At 33.0% G+C, this 15,484-nt stretch overlaps 1 protein-coding gene across 4 annotated transcripts in view; it reads left to right on the top strand.

The window, feature by feature from the left end:
- Window positions 1-15,484, top strand: part of CADM2 (cell adhesion molecule 2) — a 404,147-nt gene that overhangs the window by 242,065 nt on the left and 146,598 nt on the right. The window lies entirely within an intron of this gene.

Below are 15,484 nucleotides of genomic sequence, written 5' to 3'. Positions count from 1 at the left end.
AATGTTCATTCTCCTAACCAACACAATATTCTCTCCAAATATATGTATGCATTTCTTTATTTAAACCTATTCATTTTAATAATCTAAATGTAGTTCATATGTTATGATGTCTGCCTTCTGGAACAGTTTCCCAGCCCCATCTTTGCTATCCTTTCCACAGGGCTTGAAGACCTGTTTTTTTTTTTTTTTTCCCACCAGGTCCTAGGATATCTTGGGTTACATTTTCTCCTGAATTGTGTTCTGTCAAGATGGTTTATAATACACCTTATACTAGAGAGGCTTTTTTTTTAATGTACCCGCACAAAGTTATTATTGAGTTAAGCAGCCTTAGAAATGTAATAAGTAAATTCTATTCAATTCTAAATAAAAACCTTATATCTTCATAGAATTGCATGTTTCCTAATTGCAAAATTCTAATTACAATTTATTGAATTAATTAATTACATTGACTATGGCCACCCAGTCCAATAGACTATGGGTCTATTTTGTAATAACAAAATTCACAATTAAAACAAAATAAAAAAAATGAAATAACATGCAGCAGCCTGGACTAAAATAGCAATAACAATAAAAACATAACAGGCATTTCACAACATATGAACAGAGCTAGGTCTTAAGAATTTTCTAGAAACTTAAGAGACTGGATGCTATCTGTAATTTGAGCGACACTCACACAGTGTCCAAATTTAGTTGAGTGGATCTGGAATATCTCCATTGTGCCAAACATCTGAACTATGGGAAATCAGCAGTACCTTAAATAGGCAGTTCCTCAAATAACCAGGCTTTATTTTAAATCCTGACCAACTCTTACATTTAAAAAACCCTAAAGGTGGTTTGTTTGTTTGTTCTGGTATATACATTTATAACATTACTAAGAGGAAATACAGGAAAATAAGAAAAAAGGAAAACAAATTTATAAGTTTATAACATTAAATTAAAAATGTTGAAGTGTCATTAGATTATTGCTGCATACTATGATTTGGGTTAGGTTCTTGTGCTAATTTGAGATTTCAAAAGCGTTAAGATTGTATTAATGACACTTCCGGTGGATTAGCGCTGGCGATGGAGGCTCCTTTGTATCCGTCCTCCTGAGAAAGCGTTAGAACCGCAGAGAACAGCAGGCATCAGCTGTTCCGCGGCTCAAAACCTCCTTCCCGGGCAAAGGGAGGGAGGGGAGTATCACCTGAATAGAGGTAGAGCCTCTGAGACCCCCAAGGAAGTTTTCTTTTGGGGGTGAAAAGAGTGCTCCCAAAGAGTTCAGGTTGTCTCCGCTTCTCAGCTGTCTTTGTCCCTTGGGGACAAAGCAAGACGCTGCTCCCACCTCCGCGCTTAAAGAAATCGGGTGAGTTATTTTAAAAGCAGACAGAGCTGGATAAAGGATTTTATTATTTTTTTTATCTTATTTGGACTTTAAGCTTAAAGATTGATTTTTACTTCCCTTTTTTTCTTTTTTCTTTTATCGAGAGAAAAAGTAAAATGGCGATTGGAAAGTTTGTTTGTTTTTTTTTTTGAAGGGAGCGGAACAGAACGTCTTTAAAGGTTTTTTCAAGCTGGATTTGTGTTTTAGGAAGATTATTTTCCCTTTCTGTTAAACTCTTTTTTGTTATTTTTTTAAGGGATTTTTTTTGTATTTTTTCTATCTTTCTTTTTAAGAAGGAGGAAAGAAGAAACAAAACTTTTCTTTTTGAAAATGGTTTCAAGGTGGCAAGTAACATCTACAGTACCCAAGGTGGCTTCTTCTCCTGCGATTTTACCAGCACAACAACCTAAAGCTACACCACCACCTTCCCCTCCTCTGCCATCAGTAACGGTAAAAGATATGCAAGATATAATGGGAAATGCTATATCTCAAATTAGAGGGGAAGTGAAAGAGCTTTTAGTGGAGAATAACATTATTTTGAGGCAAGATATAGTTGTGGCTCTAAAAGGACTTGCTTCTGTGGTTGAGAAGCTGGATTCTCGAGTGGAAGAAGTGGCAGATAAGATGGAGGTTTTGGAGGATAAATTTGAAGGCATGGAAAAAAAGATGGAAATTTCACAAGATGATATTGTTATGTCTCAATATAGAGAAATGGAGTTTGCTTTAAGAATCAGAGGGCTGAGAGAAGACATGCAACAAGATCTGAGAGAGATTGTAGCAAATGATTTTGCTGTGATTCTGGACAGAGAAAAAGAGGCAATATCTAGGGAAATTGAAAAAAATATTTAGAATCAACTCCTGGGTTGCAAAGCAAAGAAATCTGCCAACAGATGTGGTAATTTATTTTGGAAAAAGATCTCTGCGTAATGAAATTATACAAGCTTTTTACAATAAGAGGTTTCAGATTGCTGCACAAGATGTTATAATTCTAAAGGAGATTCCATCTAAAATTTTAAGAAGAAGAAAAGAGTTTGCCTTCTTAGCTGATGAACTTAAAAAAAGGTTGATGCCATTCAGATGGGAGATTCCGATTGGCATAGTGGTGAGTCATGCGGGGACGCGTTACAGACTTAATACTGTTTCTAAAGCAAAGGAGTTTTATATGTCGGTCCTGGGAGCACGCTCATCACCACCTATGATGATGAAAGTTTTGGATGGCAAGGAGGCAGAACAGCAGTCCGAAGAAGTAGTATTGATGGAAGCTGGAAAATTACAGGCTGAGTGATTGCAACAAGCAGGGATGAAAGAGCAAAGAATGACCCGGGCAGCCCACAGACGTAAGGAAAAGGAACATCAGAAGAAAGATGTTAAAGAAGTTTTACAAGAATCTGTTTCTGAGCCTGTAGGAGGAGCAAGACCCAAGAGTTCTGCGGTACATTCTTCAATGGCAAATCTTCAAGCAGTCTTCTCTAGGCTTTTGGTCAAGGGAGATGGTAAAGCTCCTGACATGGAATGCTAATGGCCTCAATTCCCCTCAAAAGAGAAAGAAAATATTTCACTATTTAAAGCAATATAACAATGATATTATTTGTTTGCAGGAAACACATATTATTTCTAAGGATCAAAATTTTTTAGTTAATACCCGATTGGGATCTCATTTTGCATCTTTTGCTTTTGGGAAAAAAGGGGGTGTAGTTATTTATGTTAAGCAAAATTTATCAGCTTGTTTAGTAGATTCTGATCCTCAAGGGAGATATGTTATGATTGAAGTGGGACTGTATGGCAAGAAAGTACTTATAGTAGGTTTGTATGCACCAAACCAACAACAGGAACAATTTTACAGACTGTTACATCAAAAATTAACTTTACTGGACTATAGATCTGTTATATTAATGGGAGACTGGAATGGTGTTTTAGATACACAAAGAGATAAAAAAGGATCTTCTACTTCTTTCAAACAGACTAAATTACCTAAGGCTTTTTTTGATTTGAAAGAGGACTGGGAGTTGCGAGACTATTGGCGTGAACACAATTTGGAGGAGAGAGACTTCACCTTCTTCTCGGACAGACATCAATCTTTTTCAAGAATTGATTTTTTTTTATTACAACGGACTTATATTTTAGGGTAAAGAATGCTAAGATTTTTCCTAGAACACTGACGGATCATAGTCCAATCTGGATGGAATTGGTTAATGAAAAAGAGGAGAGGAGATCCTGGAGGATGAATGAAAATTTATTTAGACAAAAAAAGAATGTTCAGAAATTAAAGGAGCAATTAAAGGAATATTTTGCTTTAAATATGTATAAGGGAACTTCAATGTTAATGGTTTGGGATGCAGGTAAAGCTTACATGCGGGGGGTCTTGATACAAATGAACAAGGTTTATAGACAGAAGCAGGTGCAGAAACATAAGGAGTTGGAAGATGAGATTAAATTAAAAGAAAAAGCTTTAATTTTGAATCCTACGGATGAGAAGATTAAAGAATCTATAAAATTGTTTAAATCACAATTTAACATGTTGATGGCTGATCAAACTGCAACCAACTTATTGTACATGAAACATAATACATTTTGCAATGTTAATAAACCAGGGAGATGGTGGGCTTATCAATTGCGAAAGAAGCAGAGGTTGAGAACTATAGATAAAATAAATTATAATGGTAAATTGGTATATCAGAAGGAGCTGATTAAGAAATCTTTTTTAGATTACTATAAAAAATTATATATGGGAACGAAAGTACAGGCTTCAGATATAGATAAATACATATAAGATGCTCACTTCCCTAAATTAACAGAAGATCAGAAACAAGAAATTAATGGTTTGATTACCATCGAGGAAATTGATATAGTAATTAAAGAATTAAAATTAGGTAAAGCACCGGGTACTGATGGATTGACATCTATTTATTATAAAACCTTGGTAGAAGAGTTGAAACAACCTTTAAGGGAACTTTTTAACAATATATTACAGGGTTCAGAGACCCCCTTGTCACAGGGCAGAGCTTTCATATCTTTGATTCCAAAAGAAGATCAAGATCTCACTTTATCAAAGAATTATAGACCCATATCTCTTTTGAATGTAGATTATAAGATTTTTTCGAAAATTCTAGCTAATAGACTTATGAGGGTGTTAAATCAATTAATACATATGGATCAAACGGGTTTTATAACTGGAAGGTATATGAAGAATAATGTTAGACAAATTATTAATTTAATAGAATATTTGGATAAAAACAACCAAATTTCTGCAGGATTGATATTTTTAGATGCTGAAAAAGCTTTTGATCAGTTAAATTGGCAATTTATGTTAAGATTAATTGAGGAAATGAATTTTGGAGAAAAAATTTTACAAGCTCTTTGTGTTATTTATCAAAAGCAAACGGCACAACTTATAGTTAATGGAGGTTTGTCAGAGGTGTTTTCAATTGAGAAGGGGACTAGACAGGGTTGTCCACTGTCACCATTGCTGTTTGTTTTAATTTTGGAAATTTTGCTGATTAAAATTCGGGAATCACAGAAAATAAAAGGAATAGAAGTCAATAAAAAAGAATATAAATTAAGGGCTTTTGCAGATGATTTGGTTGTTACTTTATCCCAACCAACTCATTCTGTAATGGAGTTGTTCTGTAATGGAGTTGTTATATCAGTATGGACAAGTTTCGGGTTTTAAAATTAATAATAATAAGACTAAAATATTGCCTAAAAATATGACCAATTTGGATAAGGAGACTTTAGTTAGGTTGACAGATTTTGAGGTTGTTAATAAGGTAAAATATTTGGGGGTTATTTTATCTGCCTCCAATGCAAAATTGTATAAAAATCCTTATGAAAGGATTTGGAAAATTGGAAGAAGCTGCAATTATCCCTACTGGGGAGAATTACAGCGATTAAAATGAATGTTTTGCCAAAGTTTCTTTTTTTATTTCAAATGATACCTATTTTAAAGAATGAGACCAACTTAAAATGAATGGCAGAAAGGTATCAATACATTTATCTGGGCAGGGAAAAAACCGAGAGTAAAACTTAAAATTATACAAGATATTCGTGAGAGAGGTGGACTCAAGGTACCAAATCTGAAATTGTATTATGATGCTGTGGTGTTAACATTAATTAGTGATTGGGTTAACTTAACAAATGTAGTTGTACTCCTTCTGGAGGGATGGGATTTACTTTTTGGATGGCATGCCTATTTAATTTTTAATAAAAAGGTTGATAGGGTTTTTAAATCTCATATTTTAAGAACTTCTTTACTTTGGGTTTGGAAGAAATATTATAGAAGTGATTCTAGAATTCCATTATGGGCTATCCCATGGCATGCGATAGAAGGGATAAGGAGAGGAGTTAAGATGGATAGTATCTCTTATACACAATTACTTAGATGGGATGGTAAAAATTGGCAATTAAAATCTATGGAAGATTTAATACAAGAAAACATCATTTATTCATGGTTTCAGTATAGACAATTATTGGAAAGGTGGAAGATAGATTGCAAGGTGGGTTTGCTCAGAGAGGATGAGAATTTGTTAAAACAAATAAAAGATCAAAGACAAACCCATATTAAAAGAATTTATGGAGTGTTAGTAGAATTGGATTCAGAAGCAGAACTAGTTAAAGATTGTATGGTTAAATGGGCACAAAATTTTGATGAATTGGTTCCATTAGGTACTTGGGAGATTATTTGGGTGAGGAATGTCAAATTTACACAAGCCCAAAATTTACGGGAAAACTTTTATAAAATGTTTTACAGATGGCACCTTGATCCACAAAAAATGTCTCGTATATATTCAAACTTGCAGCCTAAATGTTGGAGATGTGGTTGCTTGGACGCCACTTATTATCATATTTGGTGGTTATGCAAAAACATAAAAGCTTTTTGGATTAAGATATGGTGGAATATTCAGAGAATCTTTGGAAGAAGGGTAAAGTTTACTCCACAGTTGTTTTTGTTCGGTATTGTTTCCGACTGTGACAGTAAAGAAACTATATTAATGTTAAATCTAATCACAGCGGCTAGGTTGTTAGTAGGGCAATGTTGGAAGAAGGAATCTTTGCCTACTTTACAAGAATGGTTTCTCAAAGTTTCTTATTTAGCGGAAATGGCAAAGATTTCGGCTTTCTTGAAAGATCAATTGCAAGAGAAGTACCTTTTGGTATGGAAAAGATGGATAAATTTTATACAATACAAGTATGATATAAAAAAATATTATTTAGCTTTTGAATAATTTATATTTAAAGTTTAAGATATTTTTTAGATATTTTTTCTTTTTCTTTTTTTAATTTTTTTCTTTCTTCTTCTTTTTCTTGTTTCTTTTCTTTTTCTCTTTCTGTTTTTTAAATATTGGTGTTAAAGTATTTTATGATTTGTTTAATTATTGTAACTAAATTTATATATGGTTTATTTGTGTTTAAAAAATTTTCTTTTAAATTTCAATTAAGCCTGTATTCAGCTCTGGGAAGGTTGGGGGAGGGTTGGGGTGGGTTGGGAGGGTTTGGGGAAGGGAACTTTTTTGTAAAATTTTAAAATTTTCAATAATAAAAAAAAGATTGTATTAATATTCAATAAGTAACTAAAGTGCCCAGTATAAACATCAGGTTTGATGGGTTAAAAGAAATAACTATTAATTAAAAAATAAATTTATGTTTTATCTTATTTTGAAGAGTAGAATAAAGCCTCTTTTGTCTGTTCAGACCTAAAATAGACCCACAATGAATCATTTTTAGGTAGAATAAGCCTGGCAAAATCTCTGAAATTAAATATGCAAATATGGATTTTGGCAAATCCCCAATTTGAATGGTCACTACCAAAGTGCAGTAATTAATTTTATATCACTGTAAAAAAATGAATGTTCAATAAGCATTTTGTACTTTGAACAATACACCTTGCAGAAAGACAGTGAGAAACAAGTATAATTAATCATGTTACTACAAGTGTTCAGTATTTATTTAGAATATGTATACAACTGCAGAATTCATCTATTTGTTACTTTGGGTATTATATATCAAATAAGTGTTTCCTAAATAACATTGCAAATACAGTATCACCCAAAAGCAAAAGTGAGGATTACAAAAAAAAAAAAAAAAAAATCCAAGAGGCTGAAAGAAGTCAGGGCTATCCTATTCTAGAGAAGAGGCAAACCATACTAAAGGGCAGGTACTACATGAGAAGAAAGGCACTTCCTAAGTTCCATCAAATGATATTGTCTCAAGAATGGACATAATTCATGTCCAATTAGTAAGAACATGTAAGATGGGCAGAAATAATCAGAGATAGATGGTCCTGCATGTTATACAGTTTTGTGCTTTGTGGGGATGATAATCAAGACCATAAATGATATTCAGAAGCCTGTTGGGAGCCAATGCAGCCACCAAAGTAGTAATACTACATGAGAAGTTGCAACACTAACTGAAGTAAACCTGGAAGAAGATAGAAAACCATCACAACAATGTGCTTCTCATTCAGTCCTCTAAACTGGCAAGAAGAATACTAGGGATCACAAAATAGCTGTTAGAAGGGCAAGGCAAAGCAAGCATAATTAAACACAGTGCTTTTTTTTCTAAAAAAAAAAAAAAAGGTGCCGAAACTCACACATGTCATACAACCCACCTTGCCTATCCTACAAGGTTCTATCCAAAAAAGGTGCTGGAAATCCATTCTGGGTGTTCTATGAGAAAAAAAGCACTGATTAAACATGTTAATGCAATTGATCAATATGTATTTATTTAGATTATTTGTTTGCTCCACAGCTTACGTAAATGTAGTTCTAAGTGATTTACATCAAATAATCCATCCCCAAATAATATTGCAAGTAAAGACCAAGCCAATCCCCAGCCTGTAAATGCCTAGCTCCTCCTTTCCCAGAAAAGGTGAGGTCACTTTGAACAAGGACATTGGCTAGTAGATATTGAGGCACTGTAGGAAGTATTCCTTTTGAAAGACTTTTATTAGTATTGTCAATTATCAGAAATAAATATGAGCTTAAATATATTATTGTATTTGTATGTGCCTCAGTAGTCATACAAAATTGAGAAAACATGAAACAGTTTATGTTTTCTTCTGAAAAGAATAAGAGGAATGGAAAATGAGATTAACTGGCACCACATTCTATTTTTCCTAGAAAAATTCCAAGCACGTAAAATTTAGTTTGCACCAGTTAATTTATTTGATTAAATATTCAGCAATATTTTATATAGTATTGTTTTTAAAGAATTAGTGACAGCCTAATACAGAAAAGAAAAACATAGAAACTTAAAACATACAGTAGCTATATTGAAGATTGCTCTCAGAAGGAGAGCAGATATTGTCAATGGAATGTTGACAATGTTGGTTTATTTCCACTAAACACATTGAGACAAAGATCTAATTTCTCTGTCTTCAACATGTGAATCAAATATATACAGATCTTAACTTTCTTGTAATGTTCATTCATTGTGTGAGGAATATTTGGCAGATGGTCACCCCTTTCTGATTCATCATAACAATGATATGCAAGTGCAGTTTCAGGTTCACATGCCACTCTTGTACAGCTGTCAAGTTATTAACATGTAAGTAAAGCTATGATGCTTGAGATTTAACCAGTTCAGTTCTTGCTGTAAATGCTCCATAGAAAATGCTTACAGAGCTCCATTTTTTTTTCAAAGGAAACAAATTAGGAGTATTTAAGGTCATTAGTATCTACATCAATATCTTTAAGATAAATAATGTCTGAATAGAATAAAATTGGAAGTGTTAAAATAAAATTATCACAAAATATTGGTAGACTACTTACAAAGCTTAGACAAATTTGTTTCATTTGAGGTATATATTAGGGTTTTTTTGTAAGGCATAATTGTATTGCTTATTTTTTATATTTTAACAATGAAGTATTTTATTGTGACAATGGCTAACAGAATAGCATGGTGAGTCATAATGTATTAAGAAAATATGCCAGAATTTGTGTTTTGTTTATGTCTAGTGTTTGTGAAACAGAACTTCAATGAAAGTGAATGTTAGGAAATAGTAATGTTTATTGAATGTGCAAATATCTGCTGTCTAGTGATTAAAATATTGAGTTTTTACAATATCTATGTGTCATCAAATTTCCAATCCTTAAGATGTCTTTGTTTTGTTTTCAAAGTTTAAACATGTTTGGAATGGTCCCTCATCCATATACAGGTGAAACTCGAAAAATTAGGATATCGTGCAAAAGTTCATTTATTTCAGTAATGCAACTTAAAAGACGAACCTAATATATAAGATAGACTCATTACATGCAAAGCAAGATAGTTCAAGCTGTAATGTGTCATAAGTGAGATGATTATGGCTTACAGCTTATGAAAACCCCAAATCCACAATCTCAGAAAATTAGAATATTACATGCAATCAATAAAACAAGGATTGTACATAGAACAGTATCGGACCTCTGAAAAGTGTAAGCATGCATATGTACTCAGTACTTGGTTTGGGCCCCTTTTGCAGCAATTACTGCCTCAATGTGGCGTGGCATGGAAGCTATCAGCTTGTGGCACTACTGAGGTGTTATGGAAGACCAGGATGCTTCAATAGCGGCCTTCAGCTCTTCTGCATTGTTTGGTCTCATGTCTCTCATCTTTCTCTTGGCAATGCCCCATAGATTCTCTATGGGGTTCAGGTCAGGCAAGTTTGCTGGCCAATCAAGCACAGTAATCCCATGGTCATTGAACCAGGTTTTAGTGCTTTTGGCAGTGTGTGCCTCTTCATTCTTCCTCCAGACTCTGGTCCTTGGTTCCCAAATGAGATGCAAAAGTTGTTCTCATCAGAAAAGAGGACTTTGGACCACTGAGCAACAGACCAGTTCTGTTTTTCTTTAGCCCAGGTAAGATGCTTCTGACGTTTGTTGTTCAGGAGCGGCTTGTCAAGAGGAATATGACATTTAAAGCCCATGTCCAGGATAGCTGTCTGTGTGTGGTGGCTCTTGATGCACTGACTCCAGCCTCAGTTCACTCCTTGTGAAAGTCCCCAACACTTTTTTTAATTTTTTTTTATTTTCCATTTATTCATCATACAAAAAACAATTTACAAGGTAAAATAAATTCATAACTATTGGTACCACCTGCCCATTTCCCCCAGGCTGCGTCCACCCTCTCTAATACCTTCTCTACTTCCCTCCTTTTTCTCTCTTCCCCTCCTACTCTCTCCCCTCCCCTTCTCCTCTTACCATCCTACTTCCTCCCTACACCTTCCTCCCCTCTCATCCCTCTCAAACACATGAACGCAGCACCTCTCTCATAAACTACCATATCTATATTATCCTTACCCACCCACTCACCCACCTACCCACCCTCAGTCCTCCCCCCCTCACTTCCCAGAGCAGAGTACAGGGTTATTAATAACAAAGTTAACAATAAAGAAAAGAAAAGAAAAGGAAAGAAAAAAAATCATACTTAACCTTTAACTCCCCTTAAATTACATCATAAACAAATCTCTACAACATTTACTATAAAATTTACTCATAAAATAAATGAAACTTTGTAGTCCCATACTTTTTCTGAATATAATTTATCCATCTTCTCCATACAATAATATATCTTTCTTGTGTATGATCCTTCAAATAAGCAGAAATGTTTGCCATTTCTGCAAAACTAGAAACTTTAAATATCCATTCTTCTAAAGTAGGCAACGAATCTTTCTTCCAGTATGAGCCTACTAGTAACCTTGCTGCAGTTAATAAATTCAACATTAAAATAGTTTCTTTGTCATTTAAGTCCACAAAAATACCCAATAAAAATAATTGAGGAGTAAACACTTTTGAATGGCCTTTTTCTGACAATCCTCTCCAGGCTGTCGTCATTCCTGCTGCTTGTACACCTTTTTCTTCCACACTTTTCCCTTCCACATAACTTTCTATTAATGTGCTTTAATACAGCACTTTGGGAACACTCAACTTCTTTTGCAATTACCTTTTGAGGCTTTTCCTCCTTATGGAGGGTGTCAATGATGGTTTTCTGCACAACTGTCAGGTCAGCAGTCTTTCCTATGATTGTGATTCCTACAGAACCTAAATGAGAGACCATTTAAAGGCTCAGGAACCCTTTCAAGGTGTTAGCTGATTAGAGTGGTACACTTTGAGCCTAGAATATTGAACCTTTTCACAATATTCTAATTTTCTGAGATTGTGGATTTGGGGTTTTCATGAGCTGTAAACCATAATCATCTCATTTATGACACATCACGGCTTGAACTATCTTGCTTTGCATGTAATGAGTCTATCTCATATATTAGGTTCACCTTTTAAGTTGCATTACTGAAATAAATGAACTTTTGCAGGATATTCTAATTTTTCGAGTTTCACCTGTATCAATCGGAAATAAATAGAAGAAGGAACTACAGTAGTGGCCAAAATTGTGAAACCTTTTGGGAAAAGTGTATTTTTGAGGTTTGATGGCTAATAACACCACTTTTTTTGTAGTAGTACCATAAAATTATATATCAATGAAAAGATAATTTAATTAAGAATGTAATGTCACAAAGTTTGTTCAATTATTTGTACTGTATTCTATGAAAAGTTATAGCCAAATAACCAGAAAAAGGAAGTACAACTTGCTTAGGTTGATATCAGGTAGCTTTCCTTCATCTGATTGTAGCCAATGAGCTTGATTAGATCACAGTAGGATTCAGTTATTGATGTCATGTATTGAAGCTGAGAGGAGGACATTTGTCAGTGTGTTATGTGATTGCTATCAGATTGATTGGGTTTTTTGTGTTCTTTCATTTAGTGAGTTTGTAAACGTAATAAAATTAAAGTAATGGTGCGAAGAGTTGACTGGTTGCCTAGAAAGCGATGTAAAATAGTATTATTAAGTGAACAAGGCTACAATTATAAAGAAATTAGAAGAAAAATTGGTGGAAACTTAACAAAAGGTGGCTTTTCTACTGTACACTGTTCCCAAAAGGTTTCCACAATTTTGGACATGAAATTTTACAGTAGCTTAACTTTGTGTTTACTTTAATAGAAATAATCATATAATCCTCTCTATATGAATGTTCTAGATTTCCCATCTCACTGATGTTGCAATTGTGATGCTGGCTTCCTTGAAGACATGATGTGGTTATCATGATATCCGGCAGAGAATCTCTTTCACACACACACACACACAACACACACACATACACAGTTTATATTAATAGTCTTTAGATTGTTTTAGATTTATTAAAGCTGAGGAAAAAAATTTAGTTCTGAGAAATAATTTACTTTTATTTATTTCACATAGCTATAATGATGATTATAGCTATGTGAAAAATGTGAAAAGATTTTAGCTAAATCATCACAAACATTTTCTTAGAAATAGGGTAATAAGAATAATGACTAAGGTAAATTCAGTTTACATCTTTTAATATCATTGCATGAAATTGAAATATTGTAACAAAAATTCTTAGTTTTTGTGAGTACAGATTTTAAATAGTGCCAAATGAAACAAAAGTCAACAAAAACTGAAGAAGGAAATAAGTGTTCAGAATTTTGTTATATTTTGAAAATCAATTTTAGACAGAGATGTAATACAAGTTATCACAAGTGATAAAAGTATGGTATTTAAATATATTTATCTGTCTCTTGGACTAATATATCCTAATTCCTATTTACATAACAAATATTTGCAGAAAATTTCTCATATCAATATAAAATATAAAAATATTATATTAACAATTGGGCATGCTAGTGTAATCAGTTTATACAACATATAGTATTACAGTGAGAATTGTTTTTGGTATATTTGGTATATTTTCCCCTCTCAATATTTTTCTTGGTGGAAAATATTGCTTTGCTTTGTTTTGTTTTTATTTTTTTTCCCCTATGTAGGAAAGTTTAGGTAAATTAATCACCAGGAACTTTGTGTGAATGTTAACACCTACGGAGGGTTAGCTTCCTATGAGTCATTTAAATTAATCACAAAGCATAACTTCTTGTCAAGGAGTTTTGCCAAATAAGGATGAAAGTAACCAGGCAGCTGCAAAATAGTATAACATCTAATGTATAATGAAAATAAGGTATAACAACAAGGGAAGAAATCTTTAGAAAAAGTGAAAGATATAATTTCATAGAATTAATTTGAAATGCTTTAATAATTAGGTAACTTTTAAAAATATTTATTTTAACATTATAATATGTCTTATTTAAACAATAAATATATTTGTTGATTGCCTATTGTGAAATGTTGTAAGAAATTCAACATCTTTATTATCAGATTATTAGAAAAAGCATATTCACAAATAATATATATTTCAAAATATATAAATTATTAATTAAATATACTGTTGTATGGTAATAAAGTAATAAAACTATCACCTGTAAAATAGTTTATTTTTCCATCAAGTAAAACAAATGAATAGTTTTCAGGAAAACAGGGACACGTAGGAGATTGTGGAATTCTTTTGCTAAAGTGATTTCATAAACTACTGAAAATCTTCTAGATTTGTGTTGAGGGAAATTGAAAAATATAGTGGATAAGTGAAGCTGTGATTTAGATAAGTAAAGTAAATGAATGAAGTAACTTCTGGAGAAGAATGACAGACTGAATATTGCTCCAAATAAGCAGAACCAATGATTGCGAGTAAGAACAGGGAGTCAGTGAGCAGCCTGGTCCTTCAACTCTCTCTAGACAAGAGAAGATGCAAGATTGCCAATGCAATGGTCTCTGGGGGATGCGAGAATAGGAGCTGCCCTACTTTCTTTATCTGTAATTGGAGCCTTCAAAGGACAACAACTTTGCACTTTTGTTGCTAATCACACTTTGGAAATTGCCTACTAACTACTTTAAACAAGTTAGACACCTTTAAAATGATAAAAACATTGAGTGAGTGCTTTCAATATTTAATATAATAAAATAAAATTGATTCTTTAAAAGCTTGAAAAATTTTTAAAATAGGAAAAACAAGACAAAATTTGAACTATAAAATTTTTAAACAGATTTTAAACAAAATTATGAAAATTTTGGAACATTTGATTTTGAATATTAAGACTCTGAAATTAATTCTAAATAATATTGCTTGTGGAAAAGAAAAAAATATTTTCAGTATTGGAAACAACAAAATATATAACAAGATAAGCAACTTATAATGATGTTCAGAGGCACTTTTGAGGAATTGTACCAGGACTTTAAATTATTGATCTCAGCTGTGTTGTCTTTTCTTAGGAACAGTCTGCTCTCAAATAAGGCTGTAATAGAAAGGGATTTGCAATAAGATCTATCTGAGAATGTGAACAAGCATTTGTCATTAGATGTACAAAGCAACTGATGAGGCTTTAAAAATTAATTAGGAAATAAGAATGCCAATACTAGAGAGTAATTGTATACTTCCTTCTTGGTGGACTTAGAAAAGTAGCTTTTAAAGTTTTGAAGAAATTCAAGAAAAGAACCAACACTTATCTGAATGGATTAAAGAGCAAGTTTGTTTTACACAAAAGGAAGGAATCCAGTATCAAATAAGGGTTAAAATGGGAAATTATTATTTTGCTGACATCTGGGCTAGAAAATGTGCATTATTTTAACCTGTTTCATTATTTTAGCCATTGTCGATCCACTGCAGTATGAAGCCTTTTCTGCAATATGATCCTGAGCGTTCTTTTGCCAATTGGGCTTGCAATAGTAAATAGATACCACATATAAGCATGCAGGAAGGTAACAGCATTCCATGTTTCATCATATGATCTGTGCTGCGATGTGATATCATGGTGGCCACATGACTGTGAAAATGTCTCCATACAATGCTGGCTTTTCAGCTTAAGAAATGGAGATGAGCACTGCCCCTTAAAGTCAATCACTTTATTTTAAGGAGATAAAACACACAAAGACATCTTTATCTTTACTGTTTTTTTTTTATTTCTGAGGGGAACAACACTATGAAAAATAATACTTCCAATCATTATGTGCAGATTATATTACAAATTGACCAGTTTTCATAGAAATAACAATTATCAAGTTACTTTGTTTGATTCTTTGTTTAAAAAACAGAAACTGCAGTAGGTTGCTGTGCTAAATAATATATATATATATACACTATAAAGATTAAACTAATTACATATTGAACCACTGTCCCTGAAAAAAAGAAAAAATATAATATTGTATTATCAACTTGATTGGCTGTGATACCAAACTGAGAATCCAGTTCAC

The sequence above is a fragment of the Crotalus tigris genome, unplaced genomic scaffold (genome assembly GCF_016545835.1).
Source record: "Crotalus tigris isolate CLP2741 ecotype Arizona unplaced genomic scaffold, ASM1654583v1 scf7180000024508.2633422, whole genome shotgun sequence".
NCBI lineage: Eukaryota > Metazoa > Chordata > Lepidosauria > Squamata > Viperidae > Crotalus > Crotalus tigris.
The sequence above is the reverse complement of the archived record's forward strand: the minus strand, read 5'-3'. Positions and strand labels throughout refer to the sequence as shown.